Source organism: Poecilia reticulata, linkage group LG20, assembly GCF_000633615.1.
Source record: "Poecilia reticulata strain Guanapo linkage group LG20, Guppy_female_1.0+MT, whole genome shotgun sequence".
Taxonomy (NCBI): Eukaryota; Metazoa; Chordata; class Actinopteri; order Cyprinodontiformes; family Poeciliidae; genus Poecilia; species Poecilia reticulata.
In genome coordinates, this window is record NC_024350.1 from 23,601,359 (window position 1) to 23,622,933 (window position 21,575).

The 21,575-nt window shown below is 36.1% G+C and overlaps 1 long non-coding RNA gene across 1 annotated transcript in view; it reads left to right on the forward strand.

The window, feature by feature from the left end:
• Positions 1–1,724: 1,724 nt before the first annotated feature.
• The window catches only part of LOC108165717 (uncharacterized), a 47,095-nt gene continuing 27,244 nt past the window's right edge, over positions 1,725–21,575 (forward strand). Inside the window, exons 1-3 of the long non-coding RNA XR_001776056.1 lie at positions 1,725–2,046; positions 2,610–2,681; positions 5,594–5,632. This is a non-coding gene — a long non-coding RNA (uncharacterized LOC108165717). The remainder of the gene's footprint in view (positions 2,047–2,609; positions 2,682–5,593; positions 5,633–21,575) is intronic.

Genomic DNA, 21,575 nt, shown 5'->3' on the forward strand with positions numbered 1-21,575 from the left:
GCTTATCTAAATGGGTAGAAGTTAAAGGTTACCCCACTAGCATAAATGGAAAATTTGAACTCTGTGAACTTTGCAGAAAGTATTGCTAAACCTATCTATCAATATATCTTATCTTATCTTATCTTATCTTATCTTATCTTATCTTATCTTATCTTATCTTATCTTATCTTATCTTATCTTATCTTATCTTATCTTATCTTATCTTATCTTATCTTATCTTATCTTATCTTATCTTATCTTATCTCATCTCATCTTATCTGTGTTATGGAAGGAAATGTTTATAAATAAAAATCTGAAAGATGTGATGTGCACACTACTGCCTTCAGAGTCACTCAGTTAAAAGTATAAACCATCTGTCCTGAGAATGTCTCAGAACTTTGTTCGAGAACATTAGAGATCAAACAACATCAGGAAGACAAAAAAAGAACAAAAGCAACAGAAAAACAGCATGCATATCAGAGAAAAGGTTGTGGAGAAGTTGACTAGGATTGGGTTGTAAAACTATATCCCAAACTTTGAACATCTCCTGGACAAGGGCACAAAACCAAACCAAGACAGAAACAAAGAACGAATCTGTGGTTTCTGAAAAACATGGATATTCGGTGAGAGGCAGGACCAGTTTACTTAGATGAACAGAGAGAGATGCACATCAGAAGGAATTTAGAAGGCCTTTGATGTGCCCAAAATATATGTTTCAACCCTGTACAACCATTACATTTCCGCTCATTCTAATCTGCAGAATTTACTCCTAATTTAGCCTCAGACAAACTCTGCACAGTTCTTGAAATGTGTTGTTGCCACATTAGGATCACAGACATCAAACTAATTTGTTACTAGTTACTTTTTTGTGATGGACCCACATAAAGTAGTTCATACTTGTGAGTTGGAAGGTAAATGATTCAAAGTTTTCAGTTGTCTTTTGCAAATGGAAATGCAAAAAAGTGGGATGAGCATCACTCATCATAAAAATGGAAAAAGTACAAACTTTAAACATACCACAACAAGGACTTTGGTAACAGAGATCCACAATTTAGAGGGGACAACCTGTCAAAACAACAATTATGATTTAGGCTCTCCATAAATCTGGCTTTTATGGAAGAGTGCTGAGAAGAAAACCACTGTAGAATGCCATAAGAGTCAGTGTTTGCCACAAGCCAAGACACACCAAACATATTGAAGAAAGTGCTCTGGCTTGATGAGACAATAGCCTACCTTAAATTCTTGATTGAACTACAAGCAAAATACTGTGTTTTGCAGAAAAGATTTAAATATTTCTTTTTTTTTTTTAAATGGAGAAACTGTTCTTGTCCTTTTTACTATGTCATATTGGTGTTGGTCTATCGTGTAAATGCCAATTCGCGTTTAAAAATTCAAGGGTTGTGAAAACTTTCGTAAGGCGCTTTGTCTGTCTTTCTAGCGTAATGAAATTAATTCTATAAAGATGGCTTTGTTAATTAAACATGATATCATTTCTCTGTAACACATTCAGTCATGCACCCACTCCCCTTTTCCCAGAGTGAATAAGCTGCAGTCAGTGACCCAGATCTATGTGCAATGAACTGCTTGACTCAGACTGTTGTTTTATTCAGCGCACTCACTGTCAACAGACGGGCGAGGAGGAGGATGAAGGGCGGGACGTCACGCTGATATCCAATTCTGATTGGCTCCCCATCTCATAACCCTTATCGCTATTGGCCGCGCGGGGTGTCCTTTCGGGGAAGATCTGTCATCGCCGCCGTTTCCCGCGCCATTCGCGTGCACGCGCGTGAGAGGGGACCAGGCACGCAACCGTTAGGAGACTGTCTGGAGTCTGTCTCAAATTGATAAATTTGGAAATGGAGTTTTACGGGTCTCTGTGCATCTACAAGGAAGCCGCCTGCTGGGAAATTTGGATCTTTGCGCTCCTCCTCAGACGTCGCTTCGCCTTGAGTCGCCACGCATTGACGAAATGTTTATTTTTCTTCTTTAGAAAACAAAAAACCCAAAGTTTTTTTCCCCCCCTCTCTTCTGCAGTCCATCAGCAGGCAGACAGCTCCTTGTGCCCAGGTAGGTTAAGGCAAACCCTGGAGTGCAAGCAGCCTAACAGAGCGGGTGCTGCAGCATTACAGCAGTGCTTTTCGTATTTTTTTTAGCGCTTTTTCTCCAACATCTTCCTCTGCTTACATACGCAACAGAGTGGGAGAAGAGATAGTCCCATTCATTTGTGCTGTTAAAAAAAATCATTCGCACCGCACTCGCGTTCGTATTATTTTGTGCAACTCATGCCAGACAATAGAGGTGTTGTTGTGGGGACTTGACCTCATTCACACACTACTTCAGGAAGATGCGCAGGTGACGCACCTTTGCTGACGCGAGGCTTTTTGATTAACTCCACGCGCTCTCGAGCTCTGTGTTTACTCAGCAGTCACCTGAGGGGCACAACCTGGCTTCAGTGCGTTTACTTTAACCCTTTCAGCCACAGCACCAAGCACTGGGGATTTTGTCTTTTCCCCCCCGAAAAAGCTGTATTCTATTTATCCTACGCAACATGCACCTAAATTGTTACATCATGATGAATTATGAACTCTATGCAATGCTTCCCTTTATTGTGTCTGTTTTATGCTCTGCAGGGAGTTGTTCCTCACCCATGGAGTTCAAGATGAGTGCATCATGCACGAGGCAGCCTATAAAAGCACATAAAGGTTTGTTTTGGCACATAAATGTTTTGGCACTTAGGGATAGATATTTTTCTCCCATAGATAGATAGATATTATGAAAGAATTAAATTATGTGTTATTGTTTAATTGGATCTAAGTTATTAAATTCCACATTACTGCCCTTGAAAGGTATCATTGCTAATGAAACTGAATCCAACTGGTCAAATTTATCACTAGCATGGGGAATGTGAATTAATTGTTATGATGTTTCAGACATGTGATAATGCAGTAATAATTGCAATTCAATATGTTGAGCAGCTCTAATACATTGTTGCTTAGAAATTTGGCCTAAGCTACACAAGGCCTTTAACACTTAAATAATAAATGCACCATATTTTGGTGCATTTGTTATTGCACCAAAATATGGTGCAATAACATCTTTTGGTTATTGCACCAAAATATGTATCGGAACTTTTAGTCTTCCTTACTATATTTATTGTTTATCTCCCAAAAACTTCCCTATAAGTTCTCTCATTCATCCCGAGATTTTACCGTCATTTTAGCGTCAAAGTACAATAATCTTTAAAACATGGATTTTATGTAGGACTAAGTTAGATAAGATTAAACACTCAAAGTCCACAATGACAACCAAAACTAATATTTGGAGCATTAAGTTAAAAAAAAATTTAAATTATAAAGTTGTGAGTTTGCTGAAACCTGGAAAGCCTAGAAGGCATGTAACCTCACCAAGTTTAAACGATGCGCTTGATGGTCTTCATTATTTACCATAAATATGTACATTTAAAAAAAAAAAAACTTTAAATCATTTAATTAGATAGACAGACAAACAGAATTCATTGATTTGTGGAAAAATCGCAACTAATCTGTGTGAGATGCTGCTAGCCTACTTCATCTGAGGTGAGCTTAGACTTGTCTAGACACTTTTTTCCAGTCGCTGCAGTTGTCTGCAGACTGTGCAGTCATATGACTCAGTCAGACAGGCAGTTCCTCCCTCCTCGTCTCAGCTCTGTTTTGGCAAGATGGCTGCTGAGGCTCTAATGCTGCATTTGTGACGTGTACAATCAAAGATAGGATTAAAAAATACAAACATGAGACTAATGGTGAATCAGCAAGTCTAGATTGCACTGGATTGCAATGCATTGGTATAAAGAGCACGCGGACGCCATGCTGCGTTTTTGAACCGATATTTCTGACTGAAATATTTTTTGGTCTACGAGTTAGAGGCTTTTTTCTCTTCTACTCAGCAGGTTGCATGCATTGATCAACTGAACTCTGTACAGTTTTATTATTTTCATCTGGTTCTCGGTCACATTTTCTTTCACATGCTCATCGAGTGCTACAGATCTGAGACGCTTGGTAGCCATTTTGTCTGCTACGTGCATGCGAAAGGCTGGCAGGGCATCAAACTATTAAGAAAAACACTAAGCAAGAACTCTCCATGTTGTCCTCTTGACTGTGGATTTTTAAAAAAACGCGTTTAAATATCGGAGTGCCACATAGAACCAGTTTAAAATTAAATCTGAATGTTTATTATTTTAACGACTTGCAATAAATAGCTCTGCCTGTGATTATACGTGTGTGAGGATGAACAATTTAATGTTGCCAATAAGTGCTAATTTTATAATTCAAACATTTTTTTGATTACTTAGCCGATGTTTTTAAGACCTATAGCTAAATGTTATTGAAAAATATCCTGACCTACTAGAGTCCACTATGTAGCGGGACAGAATTAATTTCACTGTATTTGTGTGTATTTTGTCGAATTTTTAACAAATTTGCTACTTACAAAATTCTGTTATTAGAAGGTATGTGATTAAGGACAAAGTTTATTTACAGTAGTAATTTACAGTATTTTTAAAAAAAAGAGGAATACAGCAGCTGGTTTCGTGGAAGTAAATATAAACCTTGATGCGCTGTAAAAAATGATATTATGCAATAAATTGTGTTCTTTAGAGCTTGTATAATCATTAATATAAAACAAACAAAAAAAAAAACCTGTCCTGAAGTTGAACGTTTTTTTTTTCCTTTACAACTTTTTTTTCTGAGGGAGTAATGCAAGTAGCTGAAATTAACTTTGGCTTAAAAAAGTGCTCCGAGCGTCCGTCTGACATTACAAGTTACATCCAATCACTGAGTCTGTGATGTTTATCTGTTTGCCATATCATTGACCAGTCTGGACAGATCTCTTCATTATCATCTACTTAGTGCATACTCATCTGCCGTCAGAGGAGCTCCTTTAATCTCTTGTGGTCCTGGTTGCTTTAATGGTTTCTGAGTGCTTGCTGATTGTGTTGTTTACTGAGGCATGAAGCCGCCTTTGAAAACATGCAGAAGTTTTTACAGGTCCCGAGTTTCTCTGAGAAAAGTAGTGGAGGTGTTTTCAGGCTCGTCTATTAATTCTTGTGTTTTCAGCAATAAATTGACAAACGTGGATTATTAAAAAAATTTTCGTGGGAATAAATTATGCACAAAAGATAGTTTTGGAAGAACGTATAACGTATACTTCTATAACTAAACCTATAACTTCATTATAAATAAGTAAAAATTTCTCTAATAAATGCGGCTGGTGTTTAGATGATAAATTATAGAAATGCATCTCTTCAAAATAAAATTATTTTGCATACATGTCCTGCATTATATGTTCCAGAAAGAAGCATTTGCAACCTTTTTTTATAATTTAAACGTTAAAAATTAAATCAAATTTATTTTATTTTTACGAAAACAAGCAGTTGACCTTAAATACAAATTAGTTTTTCTATTTTTAAGACTGACAGTAGATGTAGTTTAGGATGTTTACGCTGTCGCTACGACAGCGAAAAATATTTTATTTGTAAATGTTTGTTTTTGTGCTTACTGCCAAATCTTCCACACTGTCTCACACTTGTTTGCTAGCACTTCATTCTCACAGCTGATCCATGTTTTTGCTTTTCTTGCAGCCGCTGACACTGACAGTTATGATTTCCTGTCAACAAATGGTAAGATCATGCGTTGACCTTTTCATTAAAGCACATCTGGGTAAATTTAAAATGGAGTAAAGCAATTCTAGGAAGGCTTTACGGCGCTGCAGCCATTGAATATGATTGCCTGAGGGAAATATCACTCCACGGCACACAACGGTGTTTGCAGAGGTCGAGCTCTGGAACTGCAATGCCGCTTCTGTACGCTGCACAGCTGAAAATTTGGCTAATCAGCACCGTCGCCATCGCTCACTTCTCAACTGTGATTGGTTTTTATCAAGGGTGATTTTTTTTTATCTCTTCATGACATAATCATGGATATGAAACTCGTAACTTTCACTTGAGGCTCGGTTGAAAAACGCTGATGCCAGAAGCACTCCGAAGCATCCTCCCTTGTTTTCTATTGGCTTGCTGTCTCCACCCACAGTGAGGTCATGAGGTCCAACATCGTGACGATGTCTGATGAAAAACAGGCTTTCATCTTGGCTCTAATGCTTCCTGAGGTTTAATGAAAGGATTTTTCTGGGTCTATTTCTGAGCGCGAGCAGAGTTAAATCCGAGCACGTTTCAAAGCACGGCCCTCTGGAAAAGCATCCGCAGCAACAGTCGCTGCCTGGTGAAAATGGTGGCGTGTTTATCTCAGCAGTTCTTGCTGCATGATGACGCAGTCTTCTCTGACGCCGTCGTGGGACATTTCAAATGAATACCTTGTGTGTACTTCAGAATGTCTTCTGGTAGTCTGGCAAAGCTTGGGTCCACTTGCTTGGGCCCACAACTGCGCAACTGAGACCCTGGGTTGGTCTTAGCCTTTATCTCAAAGCCATCAGCGTCCATTTTACTTCGTGGCAGTTGAGATAAACTGTACTCAAGCTTTTAGAGAGAAGAATCTGAACTTGCAGCCTAAGCCCTTGAAGAAAATCCTACAACTTTCATGCACCACACAAACTTTTCATCAGAAGATATTTCAAAAACAATTATGCACGAACGGATGCATTAATAGAAATGTGGTTAATAGTTAATAAGTTAAATTTTTATTGACGGCAGCACAAATAATTATGTTTATTTTATGCTGTTATAATTAAAACCTTTGTGAATTTTCTGAATTTTAAACATGATCTTATGTAAGCTATTCAACTTTTGATACAATGAATTAAAATACGTAGAAATTAAAGTTTCAAACATTTCGAAGCAGTATTTAAATCTTATTATATACCGCAATTACATGTTGTTATAAAATGAAATCGATTGCTATATGATATATGCCATGCATCTTTGTTTTTTTACTAATTACATTACAGAAATTATACAAGCCATTTGTTAATTAATTAAATTAAGTGTTTTTAAAGGAGCCATTTAAATATCAAAAAATACTTTGACTGTGAATTTTCTTTTATTTTGAGTTTTCTAAACCAGTATAAAAAAACTCCTTCCTTAACTGTAGCTAAGTTTTGACTTACAGCTTATAAAAACTTAATTGTAAAAAATATTTACATGATAAATAAAATAGATTTTAACAGTGCAGCAAGTCATGTATCAGAAAGACGACATAATGCAAAAAGAAATATTGTATCATTTCATCGTTCAGTATCCCAGTATAAAATTTTAAGATATATTGCCATATTTATTGTTTAACGGTTCATATCTTTTTTTTTGCTTACAGATTTATGCGCGCATATTTATGCATTTATTTTCATTTTAAATCTAATTACTTAATTCACAAAATATTTTATTCATATTAAACGATTTTTTTTTTATTCAAAGAAAACACAGCAACTAACTGATGGTATTTGCGTGTTAGGTTTCAATAGTTAAAAATTAAAGATTTGAACGATAACGAGGTTACATTATTTTGGGCATGTACGTTGAAGTAAAAAGAGGCCTTATCAAGATTTTGTGGAAAATACAGTAGACTGTGATTTAATCTAACTTAATTGAGTGATGTGGAGGTTTAGGAGACCCTCCTTCTTGTTTTCGTCCACTGTTAAGACTTTGTATGAAAGCCAGACTGGGTTCTGATGCCACGTAGCACAACAGTGGCTGTCCATAACGTCAAGTGTAGTCTCCTCTCTGTAGTCACGCAAAAAGTGAGAGAAAAAGCTCATTTTTGGGGCTCATGCATATGCAGGAATTCCCTGTTCCCAACGTATAGCTTAATGTCATACTAATCAGCTTTTCCCTTATTAAACGTACAATTTCTTGGCTTTTGTAAGAATGGGAGATAACTTCACCACATTCATTTCAATGCATTTTTATAGTTCCAGTTTATGTCTTTTAATGTTGAATTATTGAAAACATTACGCGATTTAGGATTTAAGTTTGTTTGGAGCACAAAAATATGCAGAGAATAAACCGCTGTTGCTCTTTAACTGATTTCTTTTCTCTTTTTTAACTGTTTAGCGTTGATCATTTTCAAACATTTTATGTTTGAAAATATTTTTTTATCAGATGGATTTTTCTAAATAAAATTTCTGCGTCTTAAAGCCATCTTGAGTTAACACATCTGACTGTTGTTTGGTTAACCACAGGTTCTGTCTTTCTGCTGAAGCCGCAAAATAATGAATGAATATTAGGACCACATTAATTACAGCATGTCGCTCTTACATTGATTATAGTGCAAGCGTAATCTGCTATTTTCGAGCTTTTTGGAAAGGTAAGTGATTTTGCTGTCAACAGACTAAATGTTGGGTGTTTGCCCCGCTGTCGTTGCACTGTTTGTGATCCTGCCACTCTTCAGATGTGCACGTGTTGCATGTCCGCTCCCCTCTGCCAAAAAGCTGCAGCAGTGACAGCTTCAGCAAAATACTCCCTATTCTCATTTGTCTTCAAATCTGACCTGACTTTAACAAGGAACGTGCCCATCCACAAGCATTTAAACGACTCGAGGAAGGCTGGCTAAGTCAGGAAGACCACTGCTCATTGCAACGTTTCTTCTCAGCAAGATATTCTCCTTGTCTCAGACAAACTTCTGCCATCTTTAAAAAGTCTTTAGGTTTTATTGAGTTCTTGGTATTTACTAAGTAAAAAGATATAGCTGGAGTGATGCCTTTCAAATGAAGAAAGACTATGCAATGTACAATTTTCTAGCACCCTGGAGTCTAACAGAGGCCAGCTGTAGTGTTTCATGGAGAATGTATTTCTTTCAAGCACACTAACAAGCATGCTATGTATAAATAGTTTGCTTTGTCAATAAAAGATTGATTTAAAAAGTTGACAAAAAATTTGACTCTCAAAAAAAAAAAATTAATTGATGAAATGATACTATCTGCTTTGGTTGGAATAGATACTCTTAACTTGGATGTTTTTGCTCTCTACCACATTTTTACATTTGATGTTAGAGTATTGAAAATTATCATGACCAGATTAATGGGTTTATATAGTCAGTAGAATAAAATCACATTTTAATTTGATTAGAAATCATAACAATCTATCAGATTTTTAGAACAATAAACAAGTGGTAGACATATCTTTAGGGCTAGTTTAGTCTTCACTTAACCACTTATTTGGTGTAAATACCATAACCGAAAGGAGTTTAAAAAAACTACACAGATTTCTTGTAGCAAAAAAGGGAGAGAGTTGGGCAAAATACGATCCGCATTTTTTATACTTCACTAACAGCTATAGTAGTATTGGTCAATAACTAAGTTTGATAGACTTTGTTTTGTGCCAGCTTTCTACACAACACATTAAACATTACATTACAAACTTAAAGAACAATTTACAGCAAAAGGAAAGTGCTGTGGTTTGACTAAAGTCATACTGATGGACTAACCTTTTTGGTAAAATATCAACAACAAACATTCTGTTGTTATTGGAAAGAATGAAAATTAATCAGATGCTTCTAAAAAACAGAAATTGATAAATCTTTCAACGCTACATCGTAAAAGAAGATATTTGCGGATCTCTAGGAAAGGAGGCACAGACTCCCAGTGTCAGCATTGATGCTGACGTCAGGGTTCTCCTTATAGTTTTTCAAATTCTGAGGGAAATATTTGAAATGTGTTTCTAACAGGAGCATCAATTCTCTCCTGACACACACACACACACACATACACACCTCCAGTTCAGGGGATTTGCTCAAAGTTACCATCAAAGTCAGACTTGTGAGAATTGGCAGTATTGCCTGCATTTTTCTTTAATTGGGGCTTATTCCAACACACCTTGAATACCTGCTTTCACTTTAGCCATTTGACCTTTTTTTTTGTGAATTAAGACAGCACGGCAGAGTTGAGTTCGTCATCCCCGCGGTACATCATAGTTCAGGGGAGGCTGCGCCATGACTAATTAGTAAATCTCACTTCTCTCCAAGGTGAGAAAAGAAAATGATTTTCTTTGCAAGAAGCTTGGGGGCTTGATGAGTAAATACCCACCTGCACTAAGTTGCAGTAACCTAATAAGTCTCCCTGGACTTTGAAGAGGAATATTTTATATTTCACTGATCTCAAACAGCCAGTTTTGCGTGTCTCATATTCGACTCAGAAAGCCCTCTGAGGTGGCTCAGGCTGCACCCATCGACTGCAGGGTCTCTGCTGTCACACAATGGCATGGAAAGGTCAGGCCTAATGAAGTCGGGGGTGCGACCCCAAGCATTCAGTGACTTTGCACGGGCTCCCATCCCACCGCTGCAACCATGCCGGTTAATCCCTTTTTGATCCTAATTGATAGGCATTAACATGATCCTTATCCAGGAGCTGTGTTTTGTCTTCCGCAGTCCTTCCCTCTTGGTGTCAATGACACAAAGTGTGAAAGCGTTAAGCCAAATGTGAAATTGATATTTTTCATGTTTGTGCGCCTAAACTGTGGCTATGCTTCCAAACAGTCACACTGAAGTTCTCAGTGCTCAGCGTATTGCCCTTTGAGACTATCAGCAGGACTTAGCTTCTAACCTCTGGAATCCGACTGCGATGTGAATGGTAGCAGCCCATTTCCACATTGTTTTCCTTAGAGTCCTTTCATCTTCATCAATAGGCAATTATTGTCTTTAACTGGTAACTAATGACCCTCTTTAAAATGTTTTCTTAGACTCTTAGGTCAGAGCACATGTCACTTTGAAAGTGAGGACAAGGTGTGATTTCCAAAGTGCAGATGTTACACCAGTTCTCACAAGCTTTTACTAGACAAATTTATTCAGTAATGTTTTAATATAGCTGTTGTTCATTGAAAAAAGCTCAGTTACCAACACTTTTGAAATGTATGCAATTTTCACACCTTTCAGTTTGGATAGATTTTTTTAAATAATTTTTTTCCACATAGAAATTATAATTCGCTGCTAAAACACACTTTAATTAATTATTCAAGTTTGTTTACTTAAACTTTTAATTTGAATAAGAATTCTTTATCAATTTCTCAAATATACGATTAAAAATATCTACAGGTCATACTGTTGATGTCTTTACACCAGTGAGTTGTGTACACAATGGCCAAAACTGTGAAGGTGCAAATTAGTGAAGCAGTAAAATGAACAACACCCCACTTTTTGTTTGATCTTAACGCTGTTGTTAAGATCATTTAAGCTGGATGTACACTTAAATTCTCTTTGCATCTTTCTCAATGAGTGGGTTTATGACATTTCTTTAGCCTTGCTTAGTCGATAAATGCATTTACATTACGACCCATATAAACGCATCAGCCATGCAGTTTTCTAGCAAGCTGTCTATGATAAAGGCATTATAAAGACTTCGTTTTTTGGGGGAAGTGATGGTTATAAAGTCTTACAGCTGCTCTGAGGAAGGAACTCTGGTAATGCTCCACTGTGTGTCTAGGGTGATGTAGTTTGTCACTGTAGGAGCTCTCCATTTCAACAACAGCTTCATGCACTCGGTGGGAGACATTGTCTAACACCTGCACTGGGGCATCCTAGTTTAGCGACTATTGCGATACTAATATAAGCTGGATGCAAACTAAAATTCTTGCTCCATCTTTCACGGCCTTATGCCAGTTCTAAAGTTTTACTTTGCTGATGCATGCCTTCATTTATATAACATGTCAAATAAACACCATGTGAGAGCAGAACGCCTCACATGATGAAATAGAATAATGGCTGGCTGAACCAATTTCTTGGTTGATTTTTGCTGCTAATTGCATGTAGCAAACCTTATTTTTTAGAAATATTTGTTCTTTTTGTTTATTTCGACTATTACATGCTTGTACATATGTTGTAAGAACTGAAAAATGTGTTTTCTCTCCTCGGGCTGTGTAAAAATTCTTTTTCCGCTGCACTGGATTGAGCGTTCTCGAAGTTTTCCCTCAAAATATCCCCTGGGCTAAACTTTTTCTTATGTGGTGTCCAATGAGTGTTATTTAATTGTTTAGAAATGTTAATGGGGCATAGTTAATTCTGGAAAGAGAAGAATGTTGTCATTTCTGCTCTTTTTCTGGCATGGAACTTCCCAGGAGATCTGTACTCTGAGATTTTCATAAAGTGTGAAATGTCCGTGGTTCTTGCATTAAGCTTATGGCTAATATTTAATACCAATCAAAATCTTCTTTATCACTTTAAGCATTTAGTACAGTGCATTAAGAAACACAGAAGAAATTGTTGCATTCCTAGTGTGTTTTGGTTTATTGTGCACAAAATATTTGGTGGCAAAATATCAGAATTAGTCATTATGATGTAAAATTAAGTCTACCCATACATACCAACAATTCACAAGCCCGCTTTGGAAAAACTTAAGGAAAGATAAAATTTTTCTCATAAAAAAAATATTAAAATACTTTTACTTCTACTGAAAAATTGTTGTTCTTCACAAAACAACCCAACTATGAAACAGGAGAGAACCTTAGGACAAACATTTATCTCCCAGCCTGCTTTACAGTCTACTCCACTGTCAAGCCTGTGTGATTTAAATTTAGTCAAATGTAGCTGCCCAGCAAGGTCAATGTCTGCTGATGTCTGTTTGCAACCCAAATTTTTGTGACTGTGCTGACTTGCCTGTCGTCATGAACAACAATACTCCCAATTACAGGGTTGCATCAAACACACTGCAGATAAAGCAAACTTGTGGGTCAAATAATAAGAAAAACAATAAAGACAACCGTGACTCATATTTTTATGGGGAGAAGATTTGCTGTATTCTGTGTTTTAAATCAGCATCTTCTACTTTTAGAATAAAAACAAACTCAACAAGACAATTTTTTAGGTTATATTTTCTTCTTCTTTTGTGAGTTTCTTTCTGCATGCATGTGTAGTTTCTCTCTGGGTACTCTGGCTTCCTCCTATGGTCCAAAAACATGACTCTTTAGTTGATTGGCCTCTATAAAATTGTTCTTAAATATGCAGGTGTGGTTAACTCTTTGTTGCCCTGGGATGAATTGGCATCTTCCCAGTGACTACTGGAGTTGGGCACCAGAACCCCCATGAGCTTGCAAGGACAAATGTGCACAAACAAAGAATGAATAAATGAGATTATACAGTATGTTTATTTATTTGGATTTCCCTCATAGTTAATTAAGTATCACCTAACCAAATCAAATGTTACGTATTATGCCTTTTTTTCTGGTTGGTGCCAAACCCTGGAACTGGAGGTCACGGTGATGAGTTAAGATCCTGAGCTTGACAAAAACACATAACTAAACCCAAGTATGATCTCAAAGTGCAGAACTATAATAAAAGTAGACTCAGAGAAGGAAGCAATAGAAAAACGTCACCTTTTGTTTAGTGGTTTGGTGACAGAGTTTCACGTGGCTGAACTTTGTCATTTTACAAAATGTCATTTTACAAAAGCATGCGTCTGAGTTTAAAATTTGAAAAACATAACAGGAAAGGACCACAGATATTGTTGTGAAGTTTTAAATGGGACATAGACAGGAACATGCCTGTGTTAGCTGTAAATCTGAGGCACAGCAGGCTGTTTCCAGCACCAACCCCAAAGCAGCATTTTAATGGGCCCCCATCTAGGTGTCAGCTTGTCTCAAAATGCACACCTTACCTCCTTCAAAAAAAGTAACTTTAGACAAGAGTCCAGTTTCTATTGGATTCCATTCTTCTTGGTGTTTTTGTTTAGCTGCCATGTTCTTTGCAGTTACTGTTCTTGATTAAATACAACTTGATATGTGAATAAATTCTTCTGTCATTCTTCCTGGTCAGGAAGACTAACTTTGTTGTCCTTGTATTTTCATGGGCAGTGTGTTTATTGCCCATTTGGAAAACCAATCTGAACTGGAGCTTTAACTTCCTGGCTGATGTCTTTAGATGTCCCTTCAATATCTCCCATTGTTCTTACAGATATAATGCTGGTCATTATGGCCAAACAGTTCCACTTTAGTTCCATCAGACCACAGGATGTGTCTCCAAAAATGAAGGTCTTTGTGTCTGTGTGTATTTGCAAACTACAATCTGGCTTTTTTATTTGCCCCTTGGAGCTTCCTCAATGCTGAGTGGCTTTCAGGCAATGTCAGTACAGGACAAGTGCTACTGTGGATAATGGCCAGCTTACAGTGTAAACTGTGGACTGCAACATGTTATGCACTGAAATAGTATTTTAGGACAGCTCCGTTTAACACAACTAGAACACGTTTTTTTCCCCCAGCGTCCTGTTCGATCGCTTTTTGAAGCAAAAATTAATCCCCAGTGATGCAAAAGTGGCTTTGTTGTCCATCACTGTTGTTTGAGAATCCTGCTTTATAGGCAGAAATGCACGAATACAGTTTCCAACCACCTTTGTGGTTCACAATAATAATCGCAACCATATTGCAATTAATATTGTGATTTTTTTTTTTTTTTACATTAAAGTTTATGTAATTAATCAAAATTAACACATTATAGTCAAGGCTCTAATCTTATTGCACAATATAAAATTTTGGTATCAACTGCATGATGTAAGGAGCAATTCTTTTCAACATCTGTCTGAAGATGCAACATAGAATATAAAAAATATGTGTTCCGTATATATATATATTTTTAAAAAGTGCTCATCTTACACATCTATGTTTCTATAGAAATGTATTTCTATGTGGGACAACGTCTTTACCAGAATTAAATTACTGTCATTTCTTCAAATAGTTCTGCTGAGACTAATGTTTCATTTCTGAAATCGCTAATACTTGTACACTGTAAAAGATAATGGGTGTTAAAATTTATATTCAAATAGAACAAAGTTTCTTTTCTTTCCTTTGTTTTTTAAAAGCAAATTTAGTTAACAAAAGAAAACAGTAGTGGCTGTAGCATTTTCTGGACAGCCGTACGTGATTTTTGTGAGTAAACTCAAATCTGTACAATTAAGAAGCACTCCTCACCACTGTGCTTAGCAGCGTGCAACAAACCACTCTGAGCTGTAAAACGCCAGGTGTCATGTTGGTTCTTGTTGGTTTCACACAGCGATTCCAATTCCTCCCTGGAATACGTTTTGCATGTCTCCAAAGGATTGAGAGCTATTTCCAGTTTGTTTGCTACACTGACTAATGAGTTCTCCATAAGTCCTGATGACATAATTTGAAGATCGCCAAGGAAAAATATCTAATTATGTAGTTCAGACATTACATACTGGGACTGCACTCATGCACTTCACTCGACTGGCACCACCTGCCCTCTTTAGATGTCGCACTCACTTCCACACTGTTGAGATGCTGAGCTGGTGTCTGTGTAACCCCCACCACACATATGTGCAATGACTCCTTGGTGGATTGGACTTTAGATGCTTATTGTTCATTAGATTAGCTTTAACTAAAGAAATAAAATGATTAAAAGCTGAATAGAAAAGATTGAGAGATTGACTGTATAATGACGCATTGACAGTAAAAAGTGGGGAAACTCTTCAGTGAGATGACAACAAAGGGAGAAATATGTGTGTTTTGAAGATTTTATTCTGCTGTGTGATTAACTTGGAGATATTTGTCTTTATTCTGATCTGCAGGAGGAGCTTTTGTGCTTCTCGTAACTCTTTTTTGTGCAAATTTAAAATGTGTGGGTTTTTTGGGGACATTTTTAGAAGGGTGTGGGACTATACCCCAGATAGTATTGTTGTGTAAGTACTGTACGCCAGTGCTTGGGTTTGCTTCATTTTTGGCTGGAACTGCACCAGATATGTTTACACTGCCACTTTGTTTTATTCAAGCAGAAGAAAAACATGCAAAACAGTTCATGAATTTCAAAACAGGACAGTCACCTGAGTACATAGAGAACTATGTTTTACTTTTAAATGGTGCAAAGGCACAGAAAGCTCAATGGAATTTGGTTTGCTCATATTGCATATTATTTTATTTTACTTTGGAAACAGTATTTATTATCTGTTGTTTTCTTCAAAACAGAAAAAAAATCAACCATCATTCTCACTAATGCTAAAATAATGAGATGTTGAAATAGCATGCTGCACATTAATGTTGTCAAAATGTTATCTTGGCTGTTAGTTTGATATAAATTAAAACAATAATTGCTCAGCATATAATCAGAATGTCATATTTTGACATTCTGCTCATTATAGAGTAACAGAACCAACTTACAGCTGTTTAACAAACACGCAACTGCAACTTGACAGCAGTCTTACCTTAATATGAGTGATGACTGGTACTCCTTTAGTTTTCTTGGGATTTTCTGTCACTATTTCCAAACAACTGAATTTGTCTTTCTTGCAACATGGGGAAAACATTTTGTAGCTCTCTTTCAGTCAGCTGACTATCAGTGCACAGTCAGGTAGGAGACTGGCAATGCAGGGCTACAGATTGGCTACATGATAATCCATGCAGTTTCTCTGATGCCTGTCATTAAAAGGATTTAAAATGCTAAGAAAAGTGTAACAGAAACTCTAACTCTTTTAAATCCTTAATATAATTTTTTACTGATATCCTTCCATGTCTACCGTTGATAAAAGTGAATCAAACAATGTAAAATAGAATAATCATTTAAACTGGTGGCACCTCTAACTATTTCTATAAAATAAAATAATTATGTATTTTATACTTTACTATTCTAATTTGGTCATAGGCAGTATAGAATAACTTTCAATAAGTACTCCATGACTTCCTCTTTCTCTGAAGGATAGAGGAATGTGACACAGAGGGTTAATTTTCTCAACCGTTTTTTTTTTAAGGTTAAGTCAATTAACATATTTGCATAAAACCCAATAATATTTTGCTGCAGTAGCATTATTTCATACAAAAAAATTGAAAATCCAACGTTTAGTTTGAGTACATTTATTGATTTACTCAAAAGATTCTGCATGAAAAGACATTTTTCTACCAAGATAACACGTGTGAAAATAAACTATTCACAAAGTAAATGCATCAAAAGTATTTTTCTTTGATTATACTTTACTTTTTTTAAATTGAACCTTTAATTAGTCATGTGTGAGACCCTGTTTCTTGAGAGTGTACACATTCATTTTAATTAGCCACTTTTCAAAATGGGTAAGATTAGAGAACATAACACTCATGTAGGATGGATGTGTTTTAATGTTTTAGGTCAAGATATATGGCAAAAAAAGTATTCACTTATCCTTTCGCTATCTACAACATATTTATAGTCAGAGCAATAATGAAACAGGTTAAAACATCTAGAGCTATTTTGAACAAGATGGGAAAATGACTCAAGTTCATCCTACCACAAAGCACTTTGAAAAGAATAGTGATGGAAGTTAAAAAAAATCTCCAAAGCTGACATATACCAATCTACTTCCCTTTTTATGAAACTATGCTGATGCAATAAAAGATGTATTTAATTAAAAAAAAATTTTGTGCACCTTCACCAAGTGTGCTAATAAATACAGAAGGTGCTGCAGACATAAATATTTTTTGACCCTTGCTAGTCGGTCATTCTATGCACATCTTTGCTGTATTGAACTTTTGTCTTGCTGCTTTTGGCAGTAATTGCAATGCAAATCACTAAACCACCCGAAATGTGAAATATGTTTCATTTTTTACAAGGGTACGATGGTAAGCAAAAATGTGCGGTATCAAAACTCTTGTGTCGTGCAATGGCATGTCCGAGTCATACTTATAGAGAAGAAAACGTAGCTTTTTCTCTTTTTTTTGGACTACTTTACGTCATGAAGTAGAAGCCTTGCAGGTTACCCTCTTTCGTTTTTCTTTTTGCATATCATTAGGCTAGAAAACTGCTTCCTCTGTAAACAGATGAACACATCAGGATGCTGCTGCAGTTATAGCTGGGAAGGGAGAAGCTTGTTGTCATGTGTTCATGCAGGTCTTTTAAGACACTGACACTAATTTCCGTTGCACCCAGGGTATAGCTGTCAAGAAAGCCCAAAGGCAGTTGATTTCATTGATTTTTTCTTTCTTTCAGACTACCTTGCAGAAATATGCTGTGTGACCATTTTGGACTGTGTTGATAATACAGCATGTAACAGAGTTTCTTAAAGAGCATCCAATTTTTACTGGCTTTTTTTGAACAATTTACAGATTTTAAATTACATTTTTTAATTGAGAAAATGTTGTGAGAGAGTGACCCTAAGGCACCACTCTTTGCCATAGTTCTGCAACAGTGACCTTTTAGGTTTTTTTTTCTTTACCTTTACCTTTCTCATCATATTACCTTAAAACACCATGCATTAAAAAAATACTTGTTACTCATCTTATAGCCGTTGTTAGAGGCACCAAAACAAGGGGGAAGAGACCATTGATTTTTGTTGAAAATTAGTATTTCATAACAAGTGATTTTTTTTTTGTCCCACGGTTTAAATGTACTCAAATTAAAGGTTGGATTATTCTAAATTTTTCAGTGTAAAATCATGCCTCTGCAATAAAATATACATTTATTTCAAGGCTTTTTATACATCTTTACTGCGGATATCAATAAAAGTGGAGGGTGCTTTAATTCTTAAATTTTAGTTTTTAGGTAAAAGTAAGACAATTTTAAAAAGATGTTACCATATGTATTAAATATGTAGAGATTCAAATTTTTCATTCTGTTTTGAAGCATTGATAAAAATAACATTGTCAAAGTTTTGTCTGTTTTCACTGTAGATATTCTGGGAGTTTCTTATCTACAAAAACATGCAAGTGTCTTAATAATTTATGCGTTTTGTTCCTGCAAAGTGAATTTCTCTAATTCTTCCTTTTGAAATCTAAAACCTTAAGTATAAGGTGCATTCTTTAAAAAAAGAGTTTGGTGACAAATTATAATGGTAATCTTGCTGGGTGCATGTGTAAATATGACTAAAATAGACGATTTTAGGACTGGTAGTTGGCAATTAAATTTTAAGTTTTGCAAATCTTTTGGAACCCAACAAATGATTGTTTTTAGAACAGCACAATTAAAAAACAAAATCACACTTGTAGTTATATGAAACAAGTTTCCTCACCAGTGCTGCACATCATCCTTTTTTTCCCCCCCAACAAAACCATTCAAGAACAAGGGCAGCATCACCTCTGCCACTAATGAGGTTGTTTATTCTCCAAATTTTCTTCTGAGCTCAAACTGAGAGAAAAAAACCAGGCCATGCACAACAGAGCACATAATCAAGCATTAGCTAAATAAAGCTTCAGAAATCCCAGGTTATATATTTGTGTGACAATATAACTCAGGGTATCATACCTGCAGTGACTGCATGTTGAACATGAACACCTTTTTAAGGAGGTTAGTGAAGTGAGCAGAGCACATTATTACACTCTCAACAAAGATGTGCAGGATTTTAAATTGGACATAATCTTCAAAAGAGGGCAGTGGGGAGTCATCAAGTTGTCGGTTTCAAAGATGAATAATTTTTTAAACTGTTGAAAAATGTAGGGTGCTTCAGAATGATCTGATGTTAGAGCAGCAAAAATGAAACCTAAATAAGTCTCTGAAAGTATACATGGAGACATTTTCTTTTATCTGAAGATACATTTTTATGCCAATTCGTATTAAAATTCTGACTTTTTTTTTTGCCGAACACTTGCGCTTTATGGAGTTTTGATGCTGACATCGTCTGCTCCATAGGTCAAATAGCACAGGAAACATTAGGGTTTAAATCAGGTTAAAGGTGTTGCAACTAAAGGAAAATTACTTAAAAGCCGATTTATAAATCGCAAACTGAAGCCATAGCAAGCGTAATTAATGATGCAAATCAGTCAACAGTCAATTAGTTGAAACTCTGAACTTTTCAAACTCTACTACATCTTAAATGATGCCGATTTGTTTGATTTCACTTCTTAATTCTTTTTTCCAAATTTTTATATGTCATTATTTTTTAACACTATTTTCATCTAACATCTACTAGTATTGGTCATCAGTTTTTCAAATCATTGATAAGGCTCACCACCCAGGGCGTCCCGTGGTCAGGGGTCAACCAAACATTGAATCAATTAATTTTATTAAATATTTTAGTGCTTTTGTACACAGGTGTATTCAGGAAATTAGGATATCATTTAAAAGTGCTTTTTTTAGCAACTCAGTTCACTAAGTGAAAGACATCATATAGATTCGTTGCACATACTGATGTTTTTAAGCCTTTATTTCTGGTAACTATGTTAATAGCTAAGATTACAATATTACATCAGACCAATAAAAAATATTTTTAATACAGAATGGTTATTTTTAAAATTACTTTTAAACTGACAAATGAGTCTCATTGGAAGGTTCCAATTTATTGAATATAATTGTATATTATGGTGTGATACAGACATGTAGGAATATCCTAAGAAATACCGGGTTCTTTTTTTCTATAGCATTTTAACATTTCAACATTTTATGCTTGAAAATTACTAAATAATAAAGCTTATTTAGTGACACTTTCTAATATTGACGTAATAGCCCTCTGTCAAGGGTGCCAAACTGCAGAGGGTGTAACAAATTATTTATATACTTTTTTATTGACTTACTTGTTTCAAACATTTCAAAACATCTTATATTTGGGGTAATTCAATATCTTTTACTCCTTATTGCTTAATTTTTGACCTGACTGTAAGAAAATACTCTGTGCTGAGACTGCAAGAGAAAACACTGACACACTTTGGCTGGTTAATAATGCTAACGTTGGTATTTGCGAAGAAATCTTCCTTTAATCTAAATGGCCCTTTAACTTATAGATGCCAGTTTGACTTTAGTTTAAAATCTAAAAGTATTTAGTTAGCTAAGTGTATTATTACACATTGCGCAGAGATTCTTTAAAATAAAACTTTGATATTTTCAAACTTTTTTATTTTTAGAAAACAGAAAAAAAATACATTTCCAATTCTTTATTTTAATGGAAAGCACAATATTTCAGCAATTTAAACCCTTTTTGACACTCATTACAAATTATTTGCAAAAATGGTGTTTTAATTTTCTAAAACTTTTATTGATAAAACATAATCTCATCCAAGTTTGTGAAAAAGGATTTTTACCCAGGGTGCCATTTGTGTAAAAACCAACACTGGTACCATGGCTCACTGTAAGCTGATGGAGACTCTCCATACTTTTGTGGCAGTGGTATTTGTGTGTGTCGGTGGCACATCTCTCTGTTTACAGACCTACTTATCGGAGCCCACGTATGCTGCTTTATTTGCTGATGTAGATTGGCTTCCAATCTCCGCTTAAACATGAGGCTTTACTGTATGTTTGCTTAACTGTCCAGCCATCCCATCTATTCAAACAGCGTTTCTTTCAGTTAAAGCTGTGTGCTTGCTGGGCTCTTTTTTTTACCCCTTTCCTTTTTCTTTTCTTTCCTGGGACCTTTTCTGTTATTTTGGGGACCAGATGGCGAGGAGCATGGAAGAGCCTCTTTGTCTGGGAGCCCCTGTGTGAAAAAAGGTTGTCCTCCCTAATGTAATCAGCAGCACCGGAAGGGTCCATTTTGGGCCGTGAAAGGAGACAATTGGGCCTGGACACGTCTAGATTACAGAAACGCAGGGTTCATCTCCCGACCCTGCCTTCTTTTGACCAAGGTCCTGGTGAGGAGGATCCTCATCTTTGATCAATGGAGGGTGGAGGTGCTGATGCGACCCCATGCGGGCCAAAGGCCACCCCCTCCCCTAAACCATGCCCTGTTTACCCTGTACTTGGCTGCCACTGACACCTCCTTCCGGAAAGAGCCAGGAATNGTGCTGGCACTCCTGG